Here is a 13,217-nt window from a genome sequence, read left to right on the forward strand (position 1 = left end):
AGCACCTGCCAGGGTGCTTGGTCTCAGCTGGAGAGTGGGTGGCCTGAGCATCTGTCTGTCCTTAGTCTGAGGAGATTTGACGTACGTAATTATCCCTTTTAATACAAGGTTATAAACCAGGCCTGGCAGTCAAGGAGGAACTACTCCTCTGTTGCATGGGAGGGCACTTTCCCTTTTCCAGGAAAATGAGATTCACGGAGGCCAGAAGACAAAAAGGAATGGCAAAGAAAGCCTAAATCTGTGGCTCTGTGGTTAGAGCACTCAGCTGGGAGGAAAGGCCTCACTTCTCACCTCACTTCTTCCAAGATCTGCAGTGAAACTCAGTGCTCTTGCTGAGGAGGCCTCTGTGCCAGGATGAGCTGCCCATCCTACTGCCCCGGAGAGGATGTGAAGGGCAATGGCACCGTGAGGGGCTTCTCCTACGGCAGAGTCACCCTGCAGCTGCTGTAACGCTATGCCCACGGCAGCACCACAACAGGGCTAGGAACCCATTCCAGGTTGCATGGTGAGGACTATATCCAGCTCTTTTATCACTGTGTTGTGGAAAGCCATTTTTACCCTTCTGAGGAGTTCAAGGACAGAGTGAATGTGAGCCCAGCAACTTACTAAAGCAGAAATTGCCAAATATTTTGTTTGGGTTCCACCATCGCCAGTGGCAGCAGCAACAGCAACGTCTCCTGCCTACCTCCATACACCCTGCGGCAACATCCAGCTGTCCGGGAGCACCGCGCTGAGGTGGCTTGTGTATCATGAGTGGTACGTCTACCATAGTTTGGGAACCTCTGCGTTACAGGAAACCAGCCCAGGTTCGGTATCCTGTGACTCAGATGCCCTTGGAAAAGAGTCCGAGTCCCTCACTGAACCACTATGAGTCACCACGCCGGCCTCCAGCCTCAGGAAAGGCTGCTATGGAGACCATGGACAAACTTGCAATAATTATGGAAGCCTGGCAACAGATTTTAAAGGATGCTGTCGCAAATTATCATATTCCTCATTGGCCACAACATGTGTTAAATTTGTGTTGCCCTTTATTGCAGGTTTAGTCCTTTTTATTTTTAGTTTCTCCACTTGAATAAAATGCAGCAGGGTGGAAAACTGAGTCACCCCAAAACCCTGACCAATGTCCCCCAATCAAGAGGCAGTGGAAGTGCCCTTGGGTTGTGTCCATAACATGCGTGAGGCTCTGTGTTCACACCTGGGCAAAGCTATACTCCAACACCAGCCTCTGTTTGGAGTTTGAAAGAGAAATCATTTGTGTCTCTTCCTGTCTCCCTATGCTGGAAGCTTCGCAATCCTGCATCTGTACTAAAGCTTTGAATTTCCAGGTGGTAGAAAGTGCACTGCTTGAGAATAACAAATTCACTTTCAAATCATGTACCTGCTGACTGCATGAAATTGCACATTCCACCACAAAATTTTAATTAAACTGTTATAATGCTGAAACTACATGAAGGCTGTAATTGGCTTTTTTACACTGCAGAAAGTAATTTGTAAGTACACTTGGTTCTGCTATTGAAGATAAAAAATGTTTAGGGGAGTGCAAAGTTTACTAATCACTTATGGATGCATTTGACTTTACACAACAGCAAATGTGTTTGCAGATAGCTGCCCCTCTTCTGGTCTGATCTGAGGTAACTGGGAAAAGATCTGTTTTGCTTGGCCTATATTTTTTAAAGAAATATGGCCCCAGGATAGTAGAAATCTAGACAAACCATTTGGAAAATGGGCTTTCCTAAGCTTTTTATGAAATACTTCACATTCTTGTAACGAGCTAACACTCCTACTACAATTTTTAGAGATGAGAGCACTGGGAAGACTGAATTACTGGAGTCCTAAGAATCCAAAACATTATTGGAAGGTTATGTTAGACAAACTGAGGAAGGGTGTTTTTCATATACATTATTGTATATCCTGTGTTCTAGTAAAACTAATTACATTGCAGATGTTAATAATTTACTTTTCTTGTCCAAATCATATAAGATGTGTGTTGCTAAATCCCACTGCTGGCTTCAGCAGGGCAGAAATGCACTATGACTCTGTATCGACTGCTTGATCACTGTGACCAATAGCTGTTCTTCAGGTACTTTACAGAAATGGATGCCATTTTGCAGTTCATGTAATATAAATCAGGTTGTCCGTAGCTTTCTTTCCCTTGCTCCTTTATATACCACAAGGTCAGAACACATCATAGCCAGAATAGTCTGGTTCAAACTGGAGAGGTGGGTGGTCGTATGACAATGGACACTCAAGACTTCAGTGGAAACTTAGCTAACGGATTGGGTGGCAAAATCTGTAGGTTAAGTCAACAAGTTTGGCTTCAGATCTCGGGTTCCACCAGAGGACAAGATTTGGCCTGATACGCTGTTCATATGGAGGAGCGAAGAGTTTTAGCAGGGCTGGGCCAGTACACAAATTCTCAGTTTGTATAAAGGGCAAGGCAAACACTCTTTGGAAGATCAAAAATCACCTTGAAGAAAAAGGCACCAATTGTTAGATCTCTGCACCAGCTGGCTCTGAGGCAAGTGTCTGTTCCAATGACTTGCAGTCTCTACAGCCTCGTCATCTGAGGGCTGAGGTAGCTATAACTCTGGAACAGTTGGTGACAGCCATACAGATTCAGCATCTGATGAAAGTTGCATTCAACATTCATAGCTTACTAATGTGTAGCTCCTTGTACACTGAAAATGTGGAGATTCCTGCATTGACCACAATAAATCCTTTGCAAATCAATGATAATTTGCCAAAACAAGTCATCCATACCACAAGGAAACTTCTGAAAATTGGACATTTTTGGCATCAAAGACATGATGGTGAATCCAAAGGACTACCAGTGAAAAGACCTATATACACGAAAAAGACACATGGAGTTTAATACCAGAGTCCACAAAAATCACAAAGCAGTAGATTTTTCAGCAAACTCCCCAGGTTTAGCCAAACAGGACAAGGTACTGCAACACTAAGAAAGAGCTTGTGAAAACTACCGATTGTGTGCTAAGGGAGAACAATGTCTCCTGAGGGTAAAAGGGCTCATATCTGGAGGAAACAATTTGCCAAAGCCACCCCATCATGAAGGACTTACATGTTGACATCCATTGCCCCAGATCAACTATAGTTTTGACAAGGAGTGGCATCATTGGATACTGTTGGCTTTCCAGCTTACCATATCCTGGGCTGCATCAAAAGAAACGTGGCCAGCAAGGCAAAGGAGGTGATTCTCCCCTTCTACTCTGCCCTTGTGAGACCCCACCTGGAGAACTCTGTTCAGCTCTGGGGCCCACAGCACAAGAAGGACGTGGAAGCACTAAAACGAGTCCAGAGGAGGGCCACAAAGATGATCAAAGGGTTGGAGCACCTCTCCCTCACAGGCTGAGGGAGTTGAGGTTATTCAATCTGGAGGAGAGAAGGCTCTTAAGTGAAGAGACTCATGGCGGCCTTCCAGTACCTAAAGGGGGCCTACCGGAAAGCTGGGGAGGGACTATTTGTCAGGGGGTGTGGTGACAGGACAAGGGGGAATGGTTTTAATTTAAAGGAGGGTAGATTTAGGTTAGATATATGGAAGAAATTCTTTACTCAGAGGGTGGTGAGGTCCCAGCACAGGTTGCCCAGAGAAGCTGTGGATGTCCCATCCCTGGAGGTGTTCAAGGCCAGGCTGCATGGGGCTTTGGGCAACCTGGTCTGGTGGGAGGTGTCTCTGCCCATGGCAGGGGGGGTGGGAACTAGGTGGTCTTTTAGGTCCCTTCCGACCCAAACCATTATGCGATTCTATGATCATACTACAACAGAAAGAAAGCTTGCTTTGGTCCAAAGGAAAAAGCTCACCTGGAAGCTTGCATGGCCTCCTTATGGGCTTTTGACTCCATGGGGAACTGGACAAGTTGTTTTCTGGACCAGGTGTACCCTGACAGCATGCCTGGGCTTCCCCAAAATCAGGCTATGGGGCTCACCCTTGCAGCTGATAGACTGCCCCTAGGAACAGGTTGTGGGTGTACCAGAGGCTCTTCCATCTCAATGCTTGAGTTGACAGTGGCAATTGCATGCTCTGGGTGAGTCTCAGAAATGTAGTGGCAATGATACCCCTCAGAACAAGTCTGGTCAGCACCCCCCCCAAAAACCAAACAAACAAACTTGAAACTCTGAGTTTTGCCATCTTTCAGCATCTTTCTGGGTGGCTGCCACAGCTCTTCCAAGCACCAGCATGCAGCTGGGCAGTTACTTGCACTTTGAGACAGCTTCAGGACTCCCACCATGTGGGTCCACCAAGCCTGATCCCAGCTGACTCCCATGTCTGTTGATCTCTATCACCATTTCACAGACCGGTCACACCTGTGGCATCCCAGTGCCTGAGATCCCTTAACTTAATGGCTGCCATAAAGAAGGCAATCTGTCTTCACACGCCCTGTAGCATGGGAAAGGTCAGGGCTTTTATACCGGTAATTCAGGAGCTATTGCTGAGCTGTATGAGTAAATTTGTCACAGTTCAGTTTGGCTCAGACTAAGGTCTTTGCAGATGGTGAGAATAGGATTGAGATGGCTGGTAAGCAGGCACTATGTTGTCACAGGTCTTGAATGAGTATTGGACTTCTAAGCATTATGAAGTCAGTCTTCTGTGTATTTGGGTTAGACTACCTAGATGTCTAGAGCCTAAATCTGTGTCAGTCGTGGATTTGCACGTTACATGTAGGCTAAGAAAATGGCCAGGCAGGTGAGCAAGGCTTGGCCAATTAAAGTATGCCTTTGTCTGGGGATGTTTGAAAGACCAAAGCAATGATACTAGCATAAACAAACAAACCAGACAAGCAAGTAAAAGCAGAGGGGAAATAGAAGCCTTTAGAGCAAAACTCAAAATTTAAATCAAGGAACCTCCTCTTCCCAATGTGAACATAAGAATTTCAAAGCCAACCTGAAAATAGCTGGAGCTGCTGCGCAAAGGCAGAATCAGAACATGAAATATTTACTAGGGAGAGAATTTAACCTGAAAATGTCCTTAGACCTGCTTGGCCGAGCCACCACCTTTAACAGGAAAAAAGGGGGTACAGAGATTTCTGTGTAAAGCAATCTGTGTAAGGAAATGTTTGCCTCATCTAGGTTCTCAAACCAGCAACTTGGGAGTACTATTTGTGCACAGGTAGTTTCCAGGTGTAACTCTTGGCAGAGACTTAGAAGCTGAGGAGTTTGGTCTGTTAGAACGGTGATGATGGTGAGCACAAAGCTGGGCTGTCCCCAGGTCTTCCCAAAAAAGAGACTGGCACCAGAAAAGTGAAGGATATTTTTCTGACCCATGCCTGACACAGTGGTCCTGATATCTCAAAGCCTCTTGGGTCCTGTGCCAGGTTGGAAGCTTACTAAGCATTTCCAACTGGGTTGGTTAAGAGTTGGTGATAAAGGTCTGAAATTCTGTGAAGACCATTTATTTGCCTGGGAAAGGTGATGTGAGGAAATATATCTCTAAAAAGCCTCCTTTCTCATGCAGATGGGGTGCACCAGTGGTGTTAAGGAACAGGGCAATGAAAGCAAATCTCAGGTGAGAATCTTCTCAGGTGAGATTTCAGATTCTCTGGTTCTGAGTGACTACCAAAGAAAGGCTGCTGCTATTTAAAGTTGTTATTCAAACATTATTGAAAGGATCTTCATAAGTATTTTTAATGAAGGAATTGTATGAACCTAACACCCAGCATTTTCCACCACTGTTTTGAGTCTAAGTAATGTAAGTGTCCACAAACTGGACTCTGCTCCATGCTTTGGCCGAGGGGTCAGCTGTGGTAGAGATGATGGGGAGAAAAACACCCAGCAGCCCTCTTGGCCACTTGCGTGTCCAAATCCGTTTTGCAGAAAAGGGTCTCTACTAAGGAGCTGGATCAGAGGGTTTTTTACACTCAGTTTGGGTTAGACCCAAAACATCAGACCCCAAATCCCCTTCATCAGACCCAACCTACACAAAATGGATGCGACTCATTGTCTATGCATGTCGAAGAAGCCAGGAGGGACATGAGTTTCCCTTTCAACAATTTAACGCAAAAGCTTATTGTAACATAATTAGTCAAGTGGAAAAAGAGGTGTAATTACATAAGGTAATGCCATGGATGGCTGACAGATCCCCAACGCCTATGTGTGGAGCTGTACCCGCCTAAGGAGGAAAAGCAAGCCCTGTTCATCCCAACACTCGGACCTCAGAGGGTTGATTATTTTCTAGAAGACATGCAAGGTAAAAAGCAAGGCATTTAAAATATTTTTCTTTATTATTGCCTTCAATAAGTACACTTCTTTTCTCCTTCATATGATTTTCTGGACATTTTCTGGTGACGATAATTGTGATGTATTGAGGCAGGTTATAGTGGTTCAGGTCAGGTGCCATTGGGATGCCCAGGGAGGGTCTGTGCGGGGCTCCTGTTACAGCCCAAAAGCAGTGGAGAGAGACAGGATCAGTGAGACCTCAACCTGTGACTGGCAGCTGCTTCCAGACAATATTAGCCGAGCACTTGCTTATTGCTTTCTATTTCCTGCATCCTTGCAGGCATTGATACGCAGAGTGCATAAGCATGCCTAAGTAATGCATGGCGCTCAGAGGTGTGTGCAGCTATTGCTCAAATACTTTATAGGAAAAATAGGAACGATTTCCTACGTTGCCTGTATTCCGTTCTTATCTCGCACCACCCTCAAAGAAATATCAGGATTTCAAAGGAGAAATGGAGAAATGAATCACCCACCGCCGCCAAGAGCGCGAGGACTGGTTTATGCGCCTCTGTGCGGAGGCGAAGCTTGCAGCGGGGGAGCAGCACGCCCAGCAGCCACGCGGGGTCGGTGTGAGGCCGGGAACCGGCCCCGTCCCGCTGCCGGCACCTCGCTCACAGCCCCCGGGCAGGTCCGGGGAGCACCCACAGGAGGGTCTACGTGCTGCTTGGGAGCCTTGGTCTGGTGCTGGGTCTGGTGGCCTGTTAGTGCCAGCTGGGCTAAGTATTAGACTGTATTGCCATGCTCCCTGCACCATCTATTAACAGCAGCCTATAATGAAAAGCCTATAATGATGTGCTCCAAATTTGCCTCATCAAAAATAAAAAAATAAAAAATAAAATCTAAACACGCTCATTAAAAGAAATGTCAGACTGACTTTTTCCTCTTTCCTGTTTTGTAGAAGCAGCCAGATAAAATGCAGTTGCCAGAGCACAAGTCTGTGTTTTCTGACCAAAGGACAGGTTGTTTCTGTGCAATCCTGGGAGCCCACAGGTCTTCCTGGTGTGGCTGCACAGAGCACAAACACATCTGAAGGTTGTTTTAACAAATCTAATTATTTGGAGAGGTCTTTGACAGAACTGTTAACCGTTTGGAACAAATATCTGTTGCCTATCACAGCCAGCCTTCACCTACAGCACAAGGAGATTTTATCTGCCAGCATTACAGGTGCATTTTTATTTATTTTTTTTTTTTTGGTGTGTGTATGTGTGTGGAATTATATATATCTATGCCCAGTTGCTGGAAAATATTCATATAGTTTCTAAATTGCTTGTGATAAGGTCTGTGGAGAATGCCATGCAAAGACAGGAAAAATATTACATTAAAATTCTGCATATATTTTGTCTATTAATTCTTGACACAGAAAGCATGTTTTTACCTGGAAAGTTATTGCTCGCTAAAGGTTGGCTGTACTTCAAAGCTTTGTCATGTTCATTATGTACTTGCAGAAGTCAGAAAAGCCACAGTTAAGAATCTCAGTTGTAAGACAGTTTTCCAAAGTGGACTACACTCAGATTTGTAGAGTGGAATACTGGATGAGATGACACATCTTTATGATAACGGCATCCTCATGAGGATAAATGCATAATACAGAAAGCTACGATGTGTGTGTGTATATGGTGAGACCTTACTGGAGATCCTTACACTAGATTTATCCTGTGTTTTCTGGCTTTAAGGGTCTGGTTCTCTGGATGATAAGTCAAGGTGGGTAACGCTGCCACTTCACCTCCAGCAGCATTTTGTTGGGTACCTAATACGATAACTGTAAAGTAAAAGGGTACTTCTCTGCTGCTGTTTGTTACAGCTGTGGATCATAAGCATGAGCAGCATTGCTGAATGTATAACACAGCAAGCAAGGCTAAATGTTGCTTTCCCTTGCAATGCTGATGCCAGGTAGTTTCTGGTGGGTGTTAGCAATGCTGGAATCCCTTTGGGATCACTGACGGGGGCATGTGCTGATCTACGCAGAGCTTTTCCTGTGAGGCTCCTTGTCTGAGTCTATGGAGCTGTGGCTGGAATGAGCAACAGGGGGAAAGAAACATTTAATTTCTGTGCTATCTTACAAAAAGTTTTAGAGTCACGCATGGTGGAAAATCCTCAGCTGGACATGTCCTCCCAGAAGGGCAATTACAGCTACAGCACTGATGGGAATCCCATTGAGAGACACTCATGGCAGTCCCCAAGATAAGGCGACCTGGCCTATTAACTCCTACCATATTGGATTTTAAAAGCTTCATCAGCTTATTGACCTTGGCCTTTTTGACCCCAGAACAAGCCTAGAATTAGCACAATATTTCTAAATGGGAAAAGCCAAATGTGACTTTCTACATATTTCCATTGTTCTGCATGTTTCCTCTGCTGCATAAACAGTGTGGAAAATTCATTCAAACCAATAGGCTTTTCCACTGAGATCAATGAACTCTAACACTGACCTTACTTAGGGTAGCAGAACTTAGGAATTTGTGAAGATAACACATTTCTCAGCCAGACCGTGTACTTTTATTCCCTGGCTTTACAGACTGTAGTCATTCTCAACTGCTCTCATGTTTTTGTTTTTCCCTGCTGCTTTTCTTCAAAGATGCACTTCTCTTTTTGCTCTGGATTCGCTGGTAAGAAGGTGCAAATTCAGCACAGTAATTTTTATCTTGCTCTTGTTGGCCAAGAAGCTGAACCCCAGAGGGTTGGTTGTCTGTTTAGCTGATCTGTCTTCTGTTGTTTTACCAGTCCTCTCTTCCTGCTGGGCTCTCCAGCGGGGGCTGGAGCTGTGCGGCAGCAGAGAGTTGGCTGGGCCATACCTGTTCGTGGATCATGGAAACGCCATGCACCTGTGGTGAGACCAAAGCCTGAGAGTTAGGGCAAAACAAGTTCCTCCAGAGTATGGCATTTTACCAAATCACAAAGCCCGTGATGAGATGATCGCCCTTGGAAACTATCTAATATCTTCTTTGGTTAAGAATACAATTATTATTATTTTTTAAATTGTGTGATTTAAGAAATACAGCATAATTAACATTGTGGCACATCACAGTGCATTAAGATAGTATTTAGTACCTTCATAGATGTTTTGTTATCTAGAGATTGAACAGTATTTCAGATGTATTTTGAAGTCTAGTCCATCATGTTTGTTTACCAGATACTCTGGCTTATCACTTGCCTAGCAGGTTGTACTTTTATCTGTTTACAGATTGCTTTATTGTGTAATTTGTGTTCCCCCAAGTGCTTGTTGCCCAGTAAATGTCCTAGGTGCCAGCCTGTGTCCTCCTGGGAGCCTGCTCAGGCACAGAGCCCTGTGAGATTCCCTTAAATTTTTTAGCCTTGGGATTTTGTGTCAGGGTTGGTGTAAACCACTGCAAATGCAGCTACGTCAGTTGCCTGGGCTGAGATAAGTCCTGACACCTGCTAAAACGCTTGTTCTTAGCTTTTAGATTGGGAGCAGGGAAACATATTTTGTAGCTGCTGAAAGCTCTTAAATACCTGCTTATACTAAGACTAATTTACAACAACAAACATTTTAGATTGTGCATTTCTTTCAGGAGCCCAATTAATGGGGCCGAGCAATGAACGGAGACACCACTGGGCTGTGCTTACCCCGCGGTACTGCTAGCAACCTGCTGGTCCAGCACACGAGGCTGTTCCTCACAGCATAAACACTGCCACTGTTAGGCTTGGATTTACTGCCCATTAAGCAAATGCATCTGGCACTGCCTCAGTAACGGGCAGGAGCTGAGGAATGCTGTCACAATATACAGGGCAAGGTTTCTGGGGGGTCTTTTCAGAATTGCTCCAGATTTGCTGCTCTGGGGGCATGGGCTCAGATGAGAACAGAGGAGAGCTGAAGCTGCCAGGGCTAGCAGTAGTGACTGCAAGCAGTCATCCTTCAGTGCAGGAGCAACGCTCAATCGTGCGGTGGAGATGGGGCCTTAGTCATGCTTCTAAATTGCGTTCAGGCTGTAAATGTGTTGAAGGCTTTAGTACAGTTTGGGAACAGGTTCTGTGAAGAAATTTCTGGTATTTCCTGGTTCCAGTCAGGCTGAAAAACACTGTGAGAATGTGGTGGTTTTTGGTATGTCCATTTAAGGGCATGAATCAAAGGAACTGCAGGGAGGAAAGAAGTGGAAAATGAGAGGAAAAATAAGTTAACTGAGCTACTTCCTCTCTCAGATTCTTCTTGGGTTTTGGGCAAAGCCTTACACTGGTATTTCATCCCAACTTCTCCTTGCTAACTACTTCCATATGCAGGCATAGTATAACATCAGTTAAAGCCACATTTAAGCAGTGTTTTTGGTGGTAGGATACAAAGTCAGAATGGTTGAATTATTATATGTTTAGGTAAGAATATTATTGTGCCTTCTAACATTTAATGTCCTTTTCAGTGTAATGTTAAGAGTACTTTCTTCAAGTGCAATATCTGAAAAAGATGTGCTACATTATAAAAATACAAATGATCTAGTTAGAGTGTGCTATTTCTACTGATGTCTCCAAAAGTCAGTTTTCTCAGCTGAGCCCCCATCTTTGTGAGACAAACAACTGGACACTGCTCAAAGACTTATTTGTTCCTGTGTGGTTATGGATCATTAAAAGTTGCTCATTCTTGAAGAGTTTCTTAATGAGTGTCTTTTGGATGTTTCTTAGCTCTAAGGAATCTGACAAATTTCCATCTGGAGAGTAGAGCCTATTTCATATGAAAGGGCTATAACCAGTGTCTGTTGTTCACATCTGTCTTGTGTTAGAAAGCTAAGCTGCAAATCCATGCAAATGTGTTATGGGACAAAATTCTGCAATACGATGGCTTAGAGTTATCTCACAAAATATTTGATACTTTGGTCTCCAGCCACCTTCTGTTTAATGATTAATTGGGTATCATTTATTAAATGAGCGTTGACTTCACAGTGGTGCTTTACCTACTGTATTATTAGTATTCTTGGAGATCCATTTTAGGGAGCTAGCTATTTGAATGTATATACCTTCATATGTGAATAAGGTCTTTTAAAAGTGCAGTAGCAAACCCACATCATAGAATTTTCTGAGAATGCAAACTCAAATACCTAAAAGCAAACTCCCCAAACAAGGTATTTTGGAAGGAATGTGAACCAACGTTCTCTCCCATGTAAGTGGCTTGGGATTTCTGAAGTCAAGTTTTTATTCTTGCATCCATATATCTTGGGCACAAAGAATGAAATGAGGAAACATCTTTATGGTTGAAAGGTCCACATTGTAACCATCATTTAAGATACCATAAATTCCACACAAGAGTTCCTTTTTCCCAGGAAACTTTTGAAAGAAAATCTCACAAACAGTGTGATGCATACACCTCTAGGAGATCTTACAACAAACTATTTAAACTTCTTTACCTTCAGAGGTGAAAACCTAATGCCTGTGAAAAGGTGTAAAATGCATGCTTCTTCCAGAAGAGTACCTATGTCCTTGGAAAAGAAGAGGACTGCAAATTAGTATGTTGCAGCGGTAGCTGAAATTTATGATCCTTGATAGGCTCGGGGGGAATAACAACTTGCAAACACATTTGCATATGCAACATACTTGCTTATTTTAATTCATGGCAGTAGGAGCAACCACCATTAAAATATTCTAAAAGGAAGCCTCTTCCATACTCCTCCTCCGGCCTGTGAAATAGCGTGATAATTTGTCAGATGGTGCTCAAAGCAGCTGTATTGTTGTATTACCAACCAGAGGCCGTGGTCATGGGCTGCTCTGGGGGAACCCCTATGTGGGTGCCTTCAGTTACAGGCGGTGCTCCCTGAAGCAGGGTGCTGCTGCCTCTCTGCAGCCCTGCAGCCTCATATGCCAGGCACAGCTGGTGGTTGGTGCCACAGGAGGACACAGCGCTGTGCGGCTAGGGGATCTGAGATACAGCCCCCACCTTAGGGGACTGGGATCAAAAAGCAAGTGTATCTCATGAGCCGGTTAGGAGACCCACAAACTGATGTTATAAGGAATGGCTATTCATTATAATGCTCAATATCAATTTTGACCATTGTAAAAGAACAGAGTGTAGGGTTTTAATCAATAGGCTTGAGCAGCTCCATAAATACCTCATCTTTAAAGGTGTTACTCACAACCTGCCAGAAACATTGTGCTCCTTTTTGTTCTTCCGACCCTGAGAGGTTTTGTAGTGATGGCTATGAATGAACCCCGTGTGTGTCCTGTACTTGCTGGAACTAGAAATGACAGTTCTCTCATTACTTGGGGGTGGAGACACAGTAGCAGTTGGACAACCAGTCCTTGTGGTTGTATGAACCTTTGAAGTGTTTCCAGGGTGAACTGAACGGCTGCATCATATTCATAACCTGCAAAAAAAAAAAAAAAAGAAAAAATGCTGGAGCGTCTCAGGGAGTGTAAGAGCCAGAGGCTACCCAAAAGTATTTCATATGGGACACAGAAAGCCACTTCCTCATGCCAAGAGAATTCCTTGTACTTTTAAGAGGAAGGGGAAATGCTTCTATGGCCTTATGCACAGTCGGTGAGGCCACTGGAAAGACTCCCATCGACTTCCTATTAGTTTAGGGCCCTGCTGTCCATCATTAGTCAAAGCTGGTGTTATACTGATTTGCTGCTAATGCTAGCTGAAATCAATGGGCTTGGAAGTTTCTCAAGAAGGATGGACATTTTTGTAAGCTAACACTCTTTCACCACCAGGAAATTCCAGATTGAACTCGTTTGCCTGAAAAGGATTCTTGTTGGAGGGTACGTGTTTTTTCTGAAAACAAGAACTAATGCTTCTGGTGCAAAGGTTAATTTTAAATTCAAAGAAGCCCCTAGTTTTAATAAAGGGGCAAAGAAACTGTTATTAATGTAGGACCTAGTACAGGTCTGAAATTTCCCTTTTAACTTTAGGGGATGAGGAAAGTGAGTCTCACTGTCCTTACACTGCTCTCGCTTATCCGAGAAGAGGCTTGGACCAATCACCAAATTGCATAGCTCTTACATTTCCTACCTGTGGGCCTGCATGAGTTTGAATCAATGGATATTTT

The sequence above is a fragment of the Cygnus olor genome, chromosome 3, assembly GCF_009769625.2.
Source record: "Cygnus olor isolate bCygOlo1 chromosome 3, bCygOlo1.pri.v2, whole genome shotgun sequence".
Taxonomy (NCBI): domain Eukaryota; kingdom Metazoa; phylum Chordata; class Aves; order Anseriformes; family Anatidae; genus Cygnus; species Cygnus olor.